We start from the raw sequence: 15,556 nt of genomic DNA on the forward strand, positions 1-15,556 counted from the left end.
TTTATGTGAGATTAATGCAATCCGGGCCAATAAAGAAGCCATTAGATAACTTAAATTAATAATAATAAAAAAATAGTATAATTAAAATAACCTGACACTGAGAAGCATGATAGTTATCATCATAAAATAATAATTTTATATATTGGTGAGTAAAATTAGACAAAAACATGTATACATTTTTAAAAATAACAAAGTAAATAGTTTTATTTTATTAAGACAGCGTATAGTTTTGTAGTTTCCTTTTTGATTGGCTCACGGGCCTATGGAACATTCATCAGCCAATCAAATTGCACGATAGAGTGATGTTGTGGTTGGCGGTAATTTTCACTCTCTGGTAGACGGTGGTGTATCAGTGAGATCCTGCAGCTCGGGTCTCTACAGCTCTGTCCGCGGTAAAAGAGAGTCACAGTTAGTAAAAGTTCAACAAAACACTGTGAATAAGCAGGTTTACTCACTGAGAGCTGAAAATGAAGCTTCTTTACCGTCCAGCCCGCGAAAATGTACTGTGAACTACCTGCATTGGTAAGCAACAAACAGAGAACAGGTTCTGTCGGATTGTGCTACCTTGTCAAACCGTGCTACCCTAGTGTATATTTAACTGTAAAAATACAAAAGATGCAGCGTATTAGAGCATGTTCCCAGTAGATGTAGCTAGTATATTTTCATAGCAAAAAGCACTGTATCGTGGTAAAGTTATGACAATGAGATGTCATTACAAACTGATTTTGTATTTTTTTTTAATAATAATTGTATTTATTATTTATTATTATTATTTCCATTTGTACTTTTATACAATGACCGTGAGTCCAGGGTGTTTAAGGCACACAAAAAAAATCACGAGAAATAATTACAAACTGTAGGTTAGCGCATGCGCAGTGCCTTTAGGAAACGTGGATCGATGGGTAGCATAACTCGACAGAACACCGCACCAATGGGGTACTCAGTAAAATGTGGAATCCGGTGTTACAGTACACACAGCTATATACGGAGCAGCTAGTAACTATAAAACATTTACACCTACCCCTCAGGTGTAAGTTACCTACTGTCGCTTTTATGTGATGAAAACAAATGTGTAGCATGTCACTAAGTAGTGGTGAAAACAGGAGTGAATGTATAAGACAGCGGTGAAGGCTGTGATATTTTTTTTTCATAAATATAAACATATAAACAAACGTGCTGGTTGTAAACCACAGATGTTACACATTTGTTTTCATTACATAAAAGTGACAGTAGGTAACTGGGCATGAGTTATTATAGTCGGTGCTGTGTATATTTAGCCAAAATGCTAACCATTCTGTCCTTTGTTGATAGGCGACGTCATGGTGTTTTGTATTTCCTTTATAATGGTTTGCTAATGTGAGCTGTTTTTTGTCTTTTAAATTAGCTTTAATATAAAATTCACGCATTGTCTTGGATAAGCAAGTACACAGACACTCAGGCAGGACAGCAGAATTGGTCAATGTGTTCTTGCTAAAACATATCAGACATTTCATGATTTTCATACTGATTATTTATTTATTTTGAATAAAATTGTTTAATTTAGGGTTGATCTTTAAACCTTTTTTAAACCTTTAAGCCTGCTGTGATGATAACATTTTCTAGATGTCTAAACTCCCTCACATAAAGTTACTACGTTAAATTACACCTTTCTGATTCCGAGAAACAGTTTTACCCTAGTTTTGAGAAGATTTTGGGTCTGAAACATGTTTTCAAATTTGAATATAATTAAAACAAATACACACAGGGCTTTGTACAAGTAATATTGCACAAGGACAAGGTATTTGTTCAAACCCATCCACACATATCCAAATATTTTTAAAAACAGTAAATTCTGCAGTGCTTCAGCTGAAAATAAAAAAGTATTTGAGATTTAAAGATTGGTTCGCAGGTGTAAACACTCTGCTGTAAATAAGATTATAATATTCTGCAATGTCACAAGGCTGGATGCAGCAGAAACAGCATTTTAGCTAGTTGTAGTCAGGTTGTGTAAGCTATATATCAGTGTTGTTTAAAAGTTTGATAATTAATCCTCTGGCATCCTCGCACAACTCATCCAGGGATGCTATTTTCCCATTTTACTTCTTTTTTTTTTTTTTTTTTTTTTTTTTTTACAGTTTTATTGCTTTAGACTATCCAAATTAGGCCTGTTTCTACTACTGTAACTGCATGGCTCACAGGAAAACCTACCTTTCCCAGCTGGCCACAAACATCAGTAGACGTTAATTTCAGGTAAAATGTTTATCATGATGTCAGATGACAAAAATTTTACATCAGGATAACGTCTGAAACTTTTACATGCCTACAGGGTAAGCATGGCACTTTGTTGACATTACCGTAGTAAACACATGTGACTGTCAACGACTGATGGAAAATTCCATTCATTTACACCATAATACTTGTGTTGGGTAAATATTGAGTAGCCCCATTAGAAGAATGGTTAACCCTGTTATTGATAAGTTATGTTAATGTTTGTCGTTTAATGAGATTTTTTTTGCAAAATGAGGAACATTCTCTGCGCAGCATATTCAGTGTAGAAAAAAGCTGCAGCCACGGTTTAATACCCAAACTGCTAAAGTGTTTGTTTGATTTATTTTGTTTTATTTTGATGCTTATTAATAAAGTTTTAAGCTGTACATTTTGTAGATGAGTTAAAAGGAATTATATTCTAAACCATGTTATGAGTTACACTGTGCATTTTGTACTTGTGCTATAGGTCGGGTTTTTGTGCAAGGGAGAGATTAGATTTTGGTCCATTGAGATCAATTGGATGGGGAGCCAAGCCAAGCCAAGCTCGGACCATTGAACCAGGACACTTTTCTGCATGCAGCAAACTGAACAAGTGGATCCCGGGACTCGTTCACCTCAGACACTGAGAAAATTCACTTCAAAATGCGGTAGGCTATAACTTGCATCTCATTTGATTCTGCGTGATGCAGGGATGTGTGTTCTCAAATGTTGGCCTTGGTGCTTGCCATATTGATTGCTTCTATTTGTTTTAATATCAAAGACACTGGAAGTAAATTCATTATGGGTCATTACATTTACTTAACTTTAATTACCAAGTAGTCATCCTGTTGAAATCTGGTACAAAAGAAAAATATTTCTTATAGCTTTTTAATCGCATTACAGCCTTCTAAATCATAATCGAATCGTAAGGTGCCTTAGGGATTCCTACTCGTAGTTTGGAGTAATTGTACTGATGAAACCCCTAATTGTGCCCAACTTTTTACTGTCTAGTCCTTCTTCGCTATTCCACCCACTTTACCAATAAACCAGTTGCACTGGTAAAACAACCTCAGAGCATATATGACTACCACCACCATGTTTAACAGTTGGTATAGTTTTATTGAGATTAAATGCTTTACCTATATTTCTCTAAACATCTTTGTGTCATCTGACCATAATAATTTCTTCCATAAAGGTTTTCCTTTCTTCATACATTAAGGTTTAGCTGCAAATGTACTTGTAGCTTGTAGAGTTGACTTGGAAGCAAGCAAAGGCACTTCCTCTGTCAATGGTGGTAAGGGGGATGCGTGGGAAATTGTGTAAATTTATAATGCGTATGTGTGAATTGTCCTACAATTAGAGCTGTAGCACTGAACTAAAGAAACAGAGTTTGGAGACTGAACCTGCCTTGTCATCTCCATTTTGGATAATTGGGCAGTTTTGTAAATTTGCCTCTTTGCTAACGATTCACTTTTATACCTAGTCACCAGTATCCGAAAGCCTGCAGTGATGACTCCCTGGCTTGTAATTGAATGTGGATCTGATCTCACAATTACACCAGGATTTCGCTGCATAATGACGAGCCATTATCAGTCAAGCTGTCACTAATTCAGAGTCTGTCAAAGCCTCACGTTGCAGCCTCTGACATGAAGTCGTGAGTCACCCTGCCTCTCTAAGCTCGGTGATTCTGTCCTCGTTTTACTGTCTGTTCCATTTGCATTTGATTAGATGAAACCTCCCCAACCGGACCCCCGGCTGATCCGACCATGTGCTTCAGAGGAAGCGGAGCCATGGTCATGAATGGAAAACCTGCAGAGTAGAGAGAGTGTCAGACACTCCTCCTGCAGATGTGCTAAGCCAGACTACATTCACTCCATCAGTCTGTTCAAACTTGGACACCAAATCCAATCTCTGGGCTGTAAGGGCCTGCGAGGACAGCCACTAACAATCAGCATGCAGACATGGCTAGCAAGCAGATCTAAGTTTACTCCATGCACCCATGTTCCATGCATTTATTTTTTTAGTTTGTGTTTATTTATTCTGTTGCACAAGAGTAATTGAGACCTGTTGTGCATCAAAAAAAAAACTTGATCCAGTCAATTGAAAAATGTAACAGTCTATATTTTGTGAACGAAAAGATGAAAATGAAAAGATCAAGATCAAATAAAAAATGTAAAATGTTAAATACAGACTTCCTATGCAATGGATTAAAAAATGCAAATAAATATTTTAGTTAATTTGATTTAGTTTTTATGTAGATTTAATTTTAAAATAAGTCTTCTTTTGCACGCCTTACTGGCATACATTTTTTTTTATCACTGGAACATAATTCAGACCTCAAAGGGTTAATGAATTTGATTAAAGGAAACAAAAATCTACTAATTACTTGGTTCCATTTCAGTCATTCCATTCACAATTCTTGACAGGTGAGGGTTAATTTCATATAGTTTATGTTGGTCATATAATTTTATTTAAATTTTTTCCCATTTTCTCCCCAATATACATGGCTACATATCCACTCATTAGGACTCCCCCTATCCCTTTTATTCCCTTAACACCAGGAGGGTGAAGACTAGCACATGCCTCCTCCGATACATGTAAAGTCAGCCACCGCCTCTTTTCGAACTGATGCTGATGCAGCATTGCTGATTAGCATCACAGCTTCTGATATATCAGCTCATAGACAGATGCTTTGTGCTGATCGACATCACTCTTTGGAGTGATGAGGGGTAAGAGTGCGATCTAGCCACCCAGAGAGAGCAAAGCCAGTTGTGTTCTCTTGGGGCTCCGGTAGCCGATGGCAAGCTATATAGACAGGATTCATACAGTACACTAACATGCCAAAAGTCATTGGATGGCAGTATGTAAATTGATCATGAAGTGTTTCTTCAGGGGATGGCTTTGGAAATGTCCATATCTACATGATGAGCTTTGAGGTTTTATCTTGTGAGTGAGGGTGCTCATGGCAAGTCGAGGTGAATAATCGTTCTATTTATAAAGTTGTGTAGGTATGTAACATTTCTCGATCCAAGACTGAAAGAAGCTCTATATATTATATTGGTTATATGGCTAGCATATGGGTAAAGGTTGCTTTTAGGATTATGTTGAGGTTCTTCTGATTTTAAAAGGGTTAAAACTATTTTTTTTTTGTTGAAGTTGAATCAGGGCTGATTGAGCCGTAGAGGAATCTGACTCCCCTGCAGTTTTCCCATCTTAGTGAAATAACAGATTAACTAAGATGTTCCACAGCATTTTTAAAATAAGAAATCTGATATTTTATTTCCCCCAGGTTATTTTTTATTGCAGGTTTTACCTTGACATGAATCATTATTATTAAAGTAATAACAAAAACTATTATACTTTTACTGCAGGCTCTTCTAGCCACCTCTGTCAGCATGTCGCTGGAGACTGATTAAACCAAGCTGCAAGCAAACTTCAGCATTAGTCTTGGAACAACTGTCAAAGGTCTGCTGGTTTAAATAGCCCACAGAGTGATGCCTGTAATAATAACCAACAAGCAACTAATGCAGAAATGCTTTTAAAGGTTTTGTGCTGGGTTCTTCATATGAGAGCCCCCACAAAAGAAAATTATATAAACTGATTATGCGGATTAAAATGTATAGGTCGAGAAGAAGGACACAAACGAGGCCCGCAAAGCCGTGAGGAATTCGTAATACAATTGAAAGTGCCAGAAGCATTAATTTTGCCCCCATTTGCGTCCCATTTGTGAAACCAGTGCACCCCAGTTCATTTGTAAAACCTAATTAGGTCTCATATCGCAATTTGGAGAATTGCTCCAAGGCTCTGTCCCCTACTCAAGTAAAATAAAACAAAAGTTTTTGTTATCGAGGCCAGATCAGATGACTTTCTCCTTCTTACTTACTTTAATAAGGACTCAGGCTTTGATTAGACAGCTTACTGTTTCATACCGCAAGAATTATATAAATAATTCATAGTTCCATTAGGCAACCCCAACTCTGACATAGCTCACAAAGCCCATCATTGCAGAAATGAGTGATTTTATACTGCAATCAGAATGATAATGAGAGCCACTGTGGTAAAGGCCCCTTTTTTAACCACAGCATGTGTATTTAATATTACTGCTGTGTATGAGCGCAGAGTAAAGCATGAATCAAAAGAATGTAGAGTCTGAGAATGTATTGTCTTACAGTACTGCATTACAAGCATTCCTTTATAATGCTGAAATATTTAGAATACACAAGACCTAGCCAAACATACAACTGTTTTTCTTTTTTTACTTATTTAATAATCTTAATTAAAAAAATTATGAGAGATTGGGATAGTATAACTGGAAAAAAGTATTTAATAAAATAAATAGTAAATTGTTATTAAAATAAATACCATTTCTTTGTGATGAAAAATTTAAGATACTAGAATCAGGTGGGCCAAATCAGCAGCCGGTAATTACAGTTACATTCAAGAGAAAGCTGATGGAGCCGGTTTTAAGCTCTATCCGGACGGGATTAGTTTTTTTTAGATCTTTTTATAGGGGTCCTCTGTAATTTTATTCCCATCCAGAACAACCATTTGTGTTTTTCTCAAATGTCCTCTGAGAAAATTACAGGCTGAATTACCTACAGTTTTTCGCTGAACTCTGTGGTCTTCCTGTATATAATACATTTTTGGTCTGGACCTTTGGACCTTTTTTCAGAATTTTGTCTGAACCAAACTAGCAGGGCTGAATGCCATTATTTTTTTGGTAAGACAAAGACAAGACAAAAAGAGATGCTCTCGGTTCAGATGAAGTTGGTCTGGTTATTATCTGCGTGAAGATTTTTTTTTTTTGGATGGTTCAGGGTAAAAAAAAAAAATAATTATATGAATTTTGGGCAGGCTATCATTACAATTATCAAACAATAGAAAAAGAAAAGTACCAGTGTTGTACGGAAATCTGATTAATTACATTTTGCCAAAGGACTCTTAAACCAAAACAGGGATTTCTGTAACAATGTCCTAATTTGTTTAAATGCCTGTAGATAAAATACATTTTTATTGATCAGTATTTTGAATGTAAAGCACAACACACTGACTTCAATAGATCTCAAGCCCCCCAAGCTTGTTACGCCTGTTTATCTCTGTGTCTGTGCATGTGATTTAGTGGGTTGTCAGTCTATTGATCAGTGGAGAGGATGCAGCAGATGGATAAGGTTAGCACTATTTCATTCAATGTGAAGGTTACTGACACTCCCACCTCGAAACACACAACCGAGCGACACGAAAAGTCATGTTCACACTCCCCCCTCTGACAAAGTGCACTGCCAGCAGCTGAGAGAGCAATGTCTCCTGCTCCTGCTGAAAGCCTACGACACCACATGAAATACCACACGGTACCACTTTCACCAAATGAAATATCTCTGGCTCCATCTCGCACTTGCTGCGGGAAGGCATTAGATCATTTGAAGACGTGAGGAAGAGAGAAACAAAGGAATGAGGCCCTGCAGTTCCACTGGAATGTGGTAAAATGAACAACACAATTCAGCTCAACATGCTAGAATAGATACAGTAGCTTCAATTCTGAAATCTGATTGGCTGCGCTGGTAAAATGCAAATGCTGTCGTAAGGAGACTAAGCTTTTAATCGTTACAATAAATAAAATGTTAACAATAACCTGATGTCTGGAAATATGATTTGTGGCCTGCTCTTCTCAACCGTTACATCAAGGGTCAGCAATAGGAGCAAGCATGAAGCATTTGGCCTGTGAGGTTGTTTGAACTATTATGAACAATAATCAAAAAAAAAAAAGTTCTTCTCTGGCGAGCTTTTGTGTATATTCCTCCCCTGTCTCTCTGTCGTGCTCGGCGTGACTTTAGTTTCTGCCCGTTCTTGTTTTTCCGCCTGTTCTTTATGGGGTGTTTTTTCCATGCCATGTCCCAATCCCGCATGAGAAGCGGTGTGATTTATTTATTTATTTTCTTCTTGGGTTTACCTGCTTTGAGATCAACTGTTCTGCAATTTGGTTCAACAACCCTCTGGGTTGGAGAGCTACTCTCCAGTCTCTAGCACACCATCCTATTACGCTTAATTTTCCAAAACAGATTTTTTTTTTGTGGCCCGCCACATATTGGCTTGGAAAATATCTGGCCCACAGCCAAATTTAATTGCAGACCCCTGCTCTACATCATAGAACGCTGTTCCAAAATGACGGATCCTTTATATACAGCCAAGAAACACAGACAATATTTGATTGATTAAAAGGATGCAACTGATGTATCTTTCACGGCTTTCACGGTTACCTATGATTCTCTGTACATAGCCACTGCAAGAGTGGAAAGGAAAAACAGTACTAGGAAACTGAGGCGCACACACGATTTGCACCTCAATATAATCATGTGACGGTCACCTGGTTAGACTGTTCTATATGTGTGACCAATGGGCTACTGAGAATGACTCTTCATAGGACAGTCCTACTGAGCACCCACCCTTCCTTGATTGTAGCCTACACTTTGGAATGCATCAAATGTGTTGGTTCTGATAGATGGATAGAGAAGTACATTGATAGTTAGATGGGTATGTAAATAGACAGATATATGGGAAAATGGGTAGGTGGATAGATAGGAAGATGCTTGTTTTCTGTTTACTTGCTTGCTCTCCTCTTACTCACAGCCTGCTGGTGATGCTGGCTAACTCTTGTGGTGAACATTGAGGCAGTCTTATGCGTAAGTCTCCCCTGCCAGTACACAGCATCTCCCTCGCCAAGACTCCTGCCAGGCCTGCTTTCGGTCTCACACACGGTAACTGGGTGCTCTGTACCTCCAGGCTAACTTGGAAGGGGATCCCAGAGCTGCTGTGGTCAACAGAGGCTGTTTATAGCCAACCACTGCCATGGAGCCTTGTGGGTAAGTCTATTGAGACACTAGGGGAGGGGGCTAGGGGAGCACACATTGGTGGCACACGTCAGGAAGTATTTTCACACACTAAAACTGGCATCTTCAAGCAGGCATGATGGGGGCTGGTTGTCCAGGGATGTTCCCTTGCTGCCAGGATTTACCTCACTATGGGTCATGTGACTGACCAGCCCTGTTTAGCATAATATGTACCTAATACAATTGGATTTTAACATTTTAAACAGTACCAAAACAAATTGTTCTTTTTCTCCCCAACCTTATTACTCACCTTAACTTTTGCTCTTAAAACAGCTTTAATTCTAATGTTAAAGAAAGCTTTTAAAGAGCTCTCCTAGAGACTTTAAGCCTGAGCCCGAATTAAACACGGCAATTTTTAAGTAAGTAGAGTTAAAACTGAGCTTTTTTTTTAAACATTTCAGGATGTTTAAATAAGCAAAATGTGCTCAGAATGATGTTAATTAACACTGCAACACTGAAGAAGCATAGACCTATTATTTAAGAAAAACGTTTATTAATAACCCATCTCCTCGTCCACTCTAATATAATTAACAATGTCTAAGAAAATTAAATAATTTCTGAACAAACAATTTTTTAAACATATAGCCTATAGGAAAACACAAAATACAACAATAAGGCTCTGCACTGCACAATCATTAAACAGAAATAGACCAAGAAGAATAACATAATTTACAATGAATTTTGTCTACTCTAATATAATTAACAATGTTTAAGAAAATAAAACACTTTCTAAACAAACTATTTTTTTTATTTTAAGCAAATAGCCTTAGTGCAGAACACAAAAAACAGCAAAATGGCTATGCACTGCACAATCATTAAACCAAAATAGATCAAGAACAATAACATAATTTACAATGACTTTCGTCTACTCTAAAAATTTTACAGTGTTTAAGAATATAAATACTTTTCAAACAAACAATTTTTTTTAAGCATACAGCCTCTGTACAAAACACAAAAAACAGCAATAAGAGTATGCGCCTTCTATTTGTTGTGGAATCCTAGGAGCATGCTGATTTAAAACACTCTATGACGTAGACACACGTGTTGTTACTTTCAACAGCTAACTTGAAGTACATCCATACCTCTGACTTTCCTTCAGATTGGGCCAAAGTTATCTCACCTGATGTAATTTTTCTCCTCACTTCAGAAGGCTCCATTTTGTTGGACAGTGCTACACACAGCGCTGCAAGTCAAGTACGTAATGTGGAGAAGTGGAGGAGCTCAAATGCTTGTGCAACTTTTTATTTAAAACACTGTTTGATTTGTTTCTTTACTAAATTGTGATTATCACGCCATAGCTTTATATAAAATAAAAATAAAATAAAAAAACAGAGCCCGACCAGGGTCGGGCTTGGGTCAGGTTCGGGCAGAGAATCTAAGCTCTAGTTCAAAGAAGGGACCAACTTCATACTGCAACCTTTTGGATTTTAAATTGGATGTCATTAAAGCTTCTTTAAGTGTAATGTGTAGGTGTCGCATTACTTTTCTTCATATAGTGTGTCTTTTGTTAAGTTATTTAAAGGTTGGCATATTAGCTAAGGATAAATTAGTAGTGGTTTTCTCATTTATTTGCAGCAATTTTTTTTTATCAGAAAGCTTTTAAACAGTGCAGTACAGCACCTCTGTATTACACAGCACTAAACAGTTTGAATAGTTGAGAGCCGTGAGTAGCCCCCACTGTCAGCCAGTAGCCTAGTGAAAAACATCTTCACACTTGGATAGAGATGGGCTCTCGGCCCAGAGAGCACTTACCGAACAATCAATGGAAGCCAGAGCTGCGGCCCTGCGATGAGAGGGCTGATTTGAATATTTAATCACTCTGTAATAAATGCCTGGCCATTAGCTTCATATTCAATGTCCCGCAGCTTAAAAATACTACTGTTACCTCGGAGCACCCTGCGTGTCGGGGTATCATGACTCAGCTCCAGTAATACTTATAAAGTGAATCCTTTGTTTTGCCTCAAGTTTAATATAATACAGTGAGAAGGGCTAATGACGCTACACGGGGGGTTAGGCCTGCACGAATCAGCCGAGAAGGACGAGATCATTAATCATATAATCCCAGGAGGGAGCTACGATCATAAATCGTTTAATTCCAAAGGCGAGATGTTCAGGTTGGAGCATAAAGCTGAAATAAGCATGGAGGGATGACTTACTAAAGGAAGCCACAGGAACATTAAAACAATGCAGGGAAAATGAAACCATGATGTCTAGATATTGCGTATTTATTGTTCTTTGTTAAACATTAGACTTCTGAGGTGTAATCATTGATAGCATTATTAGCAGTTAGATAAACCCAGTAAAAAAAGTAGATTAAAGTCTACTTGCTATAGTGCACTGAAGTGTATTTGTAGCCACATTATTAATCAGTATATTTAAAAACTGCTAAAATGGAACAACTTTTTTTTGTACTTAAATTGTGCTTAGTGTACTTAACTGTACTAAAATGGAACTATATTAAATTTACTTAAGTAACATCTTAACATATTATTTCATGTATGTAACCCCATATTTTAAATATGCTTACAGTACAATAAAATATATTTAATGAGTATCACAACTATATCACTATTATACACACAGTATATTAGAAATGTACTAAGAATTGATATTAAATATATTTACAGTAGATAATTTTAAGCGTGTTACAAATTTATTTTACATTTTTTATTTGATATTTAAATGTGTTATTTAACACATAGCATATTTATAGCATACTTTAGACATTTCTCAATATGTTTTAAGTACAATTAATTTTTTTTTTCACCACGGAAGCCTCTTTTTTACCATTAAATGCTATTTTTTATTATATCATAACTGATTATTCTTTAATGTAAACTATACTAAGGTGATTTTTAATGGCAACGGTCAGTTTGGGCTAATATATGGGCTAGATTATGCTGATACTGTTTATTAAAGGGATTATATCCTACATTTATCTACTCTGAAATGCATGTACAGTATGTAAGCACTAGTGTTAGATCAACATAAACACCCCACAAGAGCATATTTCCAATTTCCTTTATCTAGGTTTAATTGTATCTATTTTACCATCAAATTGTGATATCTTTAAAGCTATTTATTTATTTTATTCTTTACATGAAATACACGATATGTCCAAATGTTTGTGGACACCCCTTCTAAAGAATAAATTCAGCTACTATACAAAGTGCTTGTCTACTCTCTGTAGAGAAGTATTACCAATAGATTAGGATGTTACGGAGCAGATAATCATGAACCTGTTGGTTAGATGGCTAGAGAGGTAGAGAGGTATAAAGCTCCTTAGCATTGAGCTATGGATTAATTGAACTGTGTTCTGTGGAATGGTGGTGCCCCATCCAGTACTTTCGGGATGAGTTGGGGATCAGGTTAGGTGGTGAACATCCAACATTCTGACCTTATCAGTGCTCTTGTCATAGCATAATCTCATTGAATAACACTGTGCATTGAATCGCAATAGTTACAGCTATTAATTTTACTATAAAAAAAGACATTCACGTATATTTCCTAGATTTATTTAGCACAGTAAATTGAAGTACCGGTATATTCTTGCTCTGTTGTATTGCAATAACAGATTTCTACTACTTGTTAGTTTATATTTGAAATGATCATAACTGGGCAACTTAATCTGCTTTTTATTTGCCTAATCTGCTTCCTGAATTAGCCATCTGAAAAAAAAACAGAAAAGCTGTTAATTGAGGATACAGAAACATTTTTCTTTGGCATACATTGCAATACTACAAATGCATTTCTTATTGTTACTGTTAAGGAGTAAAACAAGCTAGTAGAGAAAAAAATATGACCAGATAATTCAGAAGATCCATTACTATTCTTGAGGAAGATGTACACTTAACAAATAATTTATCAAGCAGGCTGATTGCACTGATTTTCAAGACCACTTGTTCCCATTTATTTAAATCTACTTAGCCATTACTTGGGTATCTCAAAGAAGAAAATCTCAGTTCCATAATGCTTCTATGTTTCATTATTAAAGTCCTGAAGTTTTAATACTCAAACTCTGCAGATAAAGCCCCGGTGCGCTGAACCTGGGATCAACATACGCTTCTCTTCTGTAGTAATCCACCTCTAATTACATGGAGATGTGTCTCATGCATGGCAGGCTTTAATACTGAAAGAGAAAAGCACTGAGCTCAGGTTCTTTAATAAATGGATAATACAGCAACCGGTGACACAGACAAACACCATCTGCTCAGGATCAATCGCCATGAATAGAAAAGCTGGCAGACCACGCTGCTCTAGACCACAGGGTCTAAAGGTCAATACAGGAGAACAACAGTGCTGTGTGGTGAAAACAGGTGGCATGCTTGCTGTTTGACCTGCTGTAATGACAGTTAATGTGAAACGTCCAGCCTGGGCACTTGGGTGCACCACCTTATCTTCCTTACGATCATATTTTCAGAATCAGATGTAAATGAATAAGCCTAAACACTGTTCCAATAACAATGGAAAAAATAAAGTGGACCAAAGGCATGTTCAAAGTTCACTAATCTGTAATCTAATTAAAATGAGATGGGTTGTATTACTGTAATTGTAGTAATTGTAGCTTTATTGTCCATAGGGAAAATGGGTTATGATGGATGTAAGGGTGTGCCATATCGTATTGTACGCAATAATATCGCCTACATTTTTGGCTATATGGAGATATTTGGAGTGCATTGTAAGTATCATGGGATCCTGGATCATTGACTTCTGTTACAAATCTGATCATTTTTTTGTATTTTTTAATATATTAGGGGTGTGCCATATCATATCGTATGCAAAAATAAAATGTAATTTTTCTTTTGTATGCTTGATTTTTTTATTTTTTATTCAGTGTTTTGTCATATATCCAAGACTACCCTTATCGCAAAAATACCATGAAATATTGTGATATTATTTTAGGGCCATATCGCCCACCCCTAGATGGATGTAATAATTAGAGAATATTATTATTTTTTGTCTGTTAGTAATAAAAGTACTTACTGAAAATGTATTATTATAGAATTAATAAAAAAAGGAATCTCTCATATACAGTATGTTTATCAACAACACCCAATGGTCAATACTTAATTAATTTATAAATATTTCTTTTTTTTATGCCTGGCCCGCACTATTTTTATGACACTATTTTTTTTGGAATTTGGGAAAAATGTTGTTTGTACTTTATAGAATAAAACATCAATGTTCATTTTACTCAAACATATACCTATAAATAGCAAAATCAGAGAATCTGATTCAGAAACTGAAGTGCTCTCTTAGTTTTTTCCAGAGCTGTAACATGTTATGTACAGTTTACTAAAAAAAAATCACTAATTTTAAATACTAGGCGTGAAGTTCAAACTGAAAAGTTTTATATTTACGGTCAGGGCAGTCTGAGTGCCCTGGAAGAAGATCTAAGAGGACTAAGAATGGATTGTAGACACCACATGCTAAAACATAATAATTGAAACATTGTTTAACTTTTGCCAATATTGGAAAGAGCAAATTGGCCTTATTTATTTATTTTTTTTTAGAGAGGGAATGTCCTTGAGATTACGAATGCTAGAGTACATTAAGAGGAATAAACATTTTAAAAGAGAACCCATCCTTATCTGGTGAACACCAGACACCAGTGGAGCTGTAATTAACCAGTAGAAGATTAAGATTAAAGTGAGATTAAATATATGCTCTCATATCAGACTGGGGCATCTATGAAAGATAAACCTAAGACTAATAAGACTAATGTTAAAGGTTGTTCAGAGAACTCCGCTGGTCAAAATGCTGTCTCTGGTTCTGTGAATAGCTAAGTGAGTAAAAGATAATCAGATATTCAAAAGATAAGGTAGAAGAAGATGCGATTTATACTCACTGTATTAGTATGTTAAGCAAATTGTTTTTTGCATATCTTACAGCTTTGCAAAAAGGGCCTGAAGCAAAAGTTGGTCAGTACTTAGAAACCTCCCTTAGGCAAATGTCAGGTGTCTTCAATTCTTGTTTAAGAAACTTTCTCCCATTTTTCCTTTTTTTTTTTGAGACTTTTTAGTTTTTGATGTGTGATATTCATATTTAGCTTGTTAACAGATTGTGTGAGGTTTTCTTACAGAATTTACTAGTATTTAGCTGCTTCCATTGTTCCCTCTTGCTATAATATGTTCCATGTGCCATATTTGTTTAGGTGTCACTGCACAGAAGAAGAGTGCACCAACACTCTAGAGTCTGCTTAACCTTCCTGAAAGTTCTTTATAGGGTTGGGCGGTATTGAAACTGAAATTACAGATTGAATACCCTCATTTTTGTGTTTGTTAATGTATTTATAAGCGCGGTTTCCACTACAGCACTTTAACAGCGGGTGGTGTTGTGCCGTTTCTGCTCGCGAAGGGGAGCCGGATTCTGCGGGGGTCATATTTCGACAACGTGCAGCGCCTGATAGTCTGCGGAAATACTTATTTTTACAGCGCTGAAGCTAG

General features: G+C 36.4%; 1 long non-coding RNA gene across 1 annotated transcript in view; it reads left to right on the top strand.

The window, feature by feature from the left end:
- Window positions 1–251: 251 nt before the first annotated feature.
- LOC103046496 (uncharacterized) overlaps window positions 252–15,556 on the top strand; it is a 68,389-nt gene continuing 53,084 nt past the window's right edge. Inside the window, exons 1-2 of the long non-coding RNA XR_007424310.1 lie at window positions 252–522; window positions 2,714–2,894. This is a non-coding gene — a long non-coding RNA (uncharacterized LOC103046496). The remainder of the gene's footprint in view (window positions 523–2,713; window positions 2,895–15,556) is intronic.

Source organism: Astyanax mexicanus, chromosome 15, assembly GCF_023375975.1.
Source record: "Astyanax mexicanus isolate ESR-SI-001 chromosome 15, AstMex3_surface, whole genome shotgun sequence".
Classification (NCBI taxonomy): Eukaryota; Metazoa; Chordata; class Actinopteri; order Characiformes; family Acestrorhamphidae; genus Astyanax; species Astyanax mexicanus.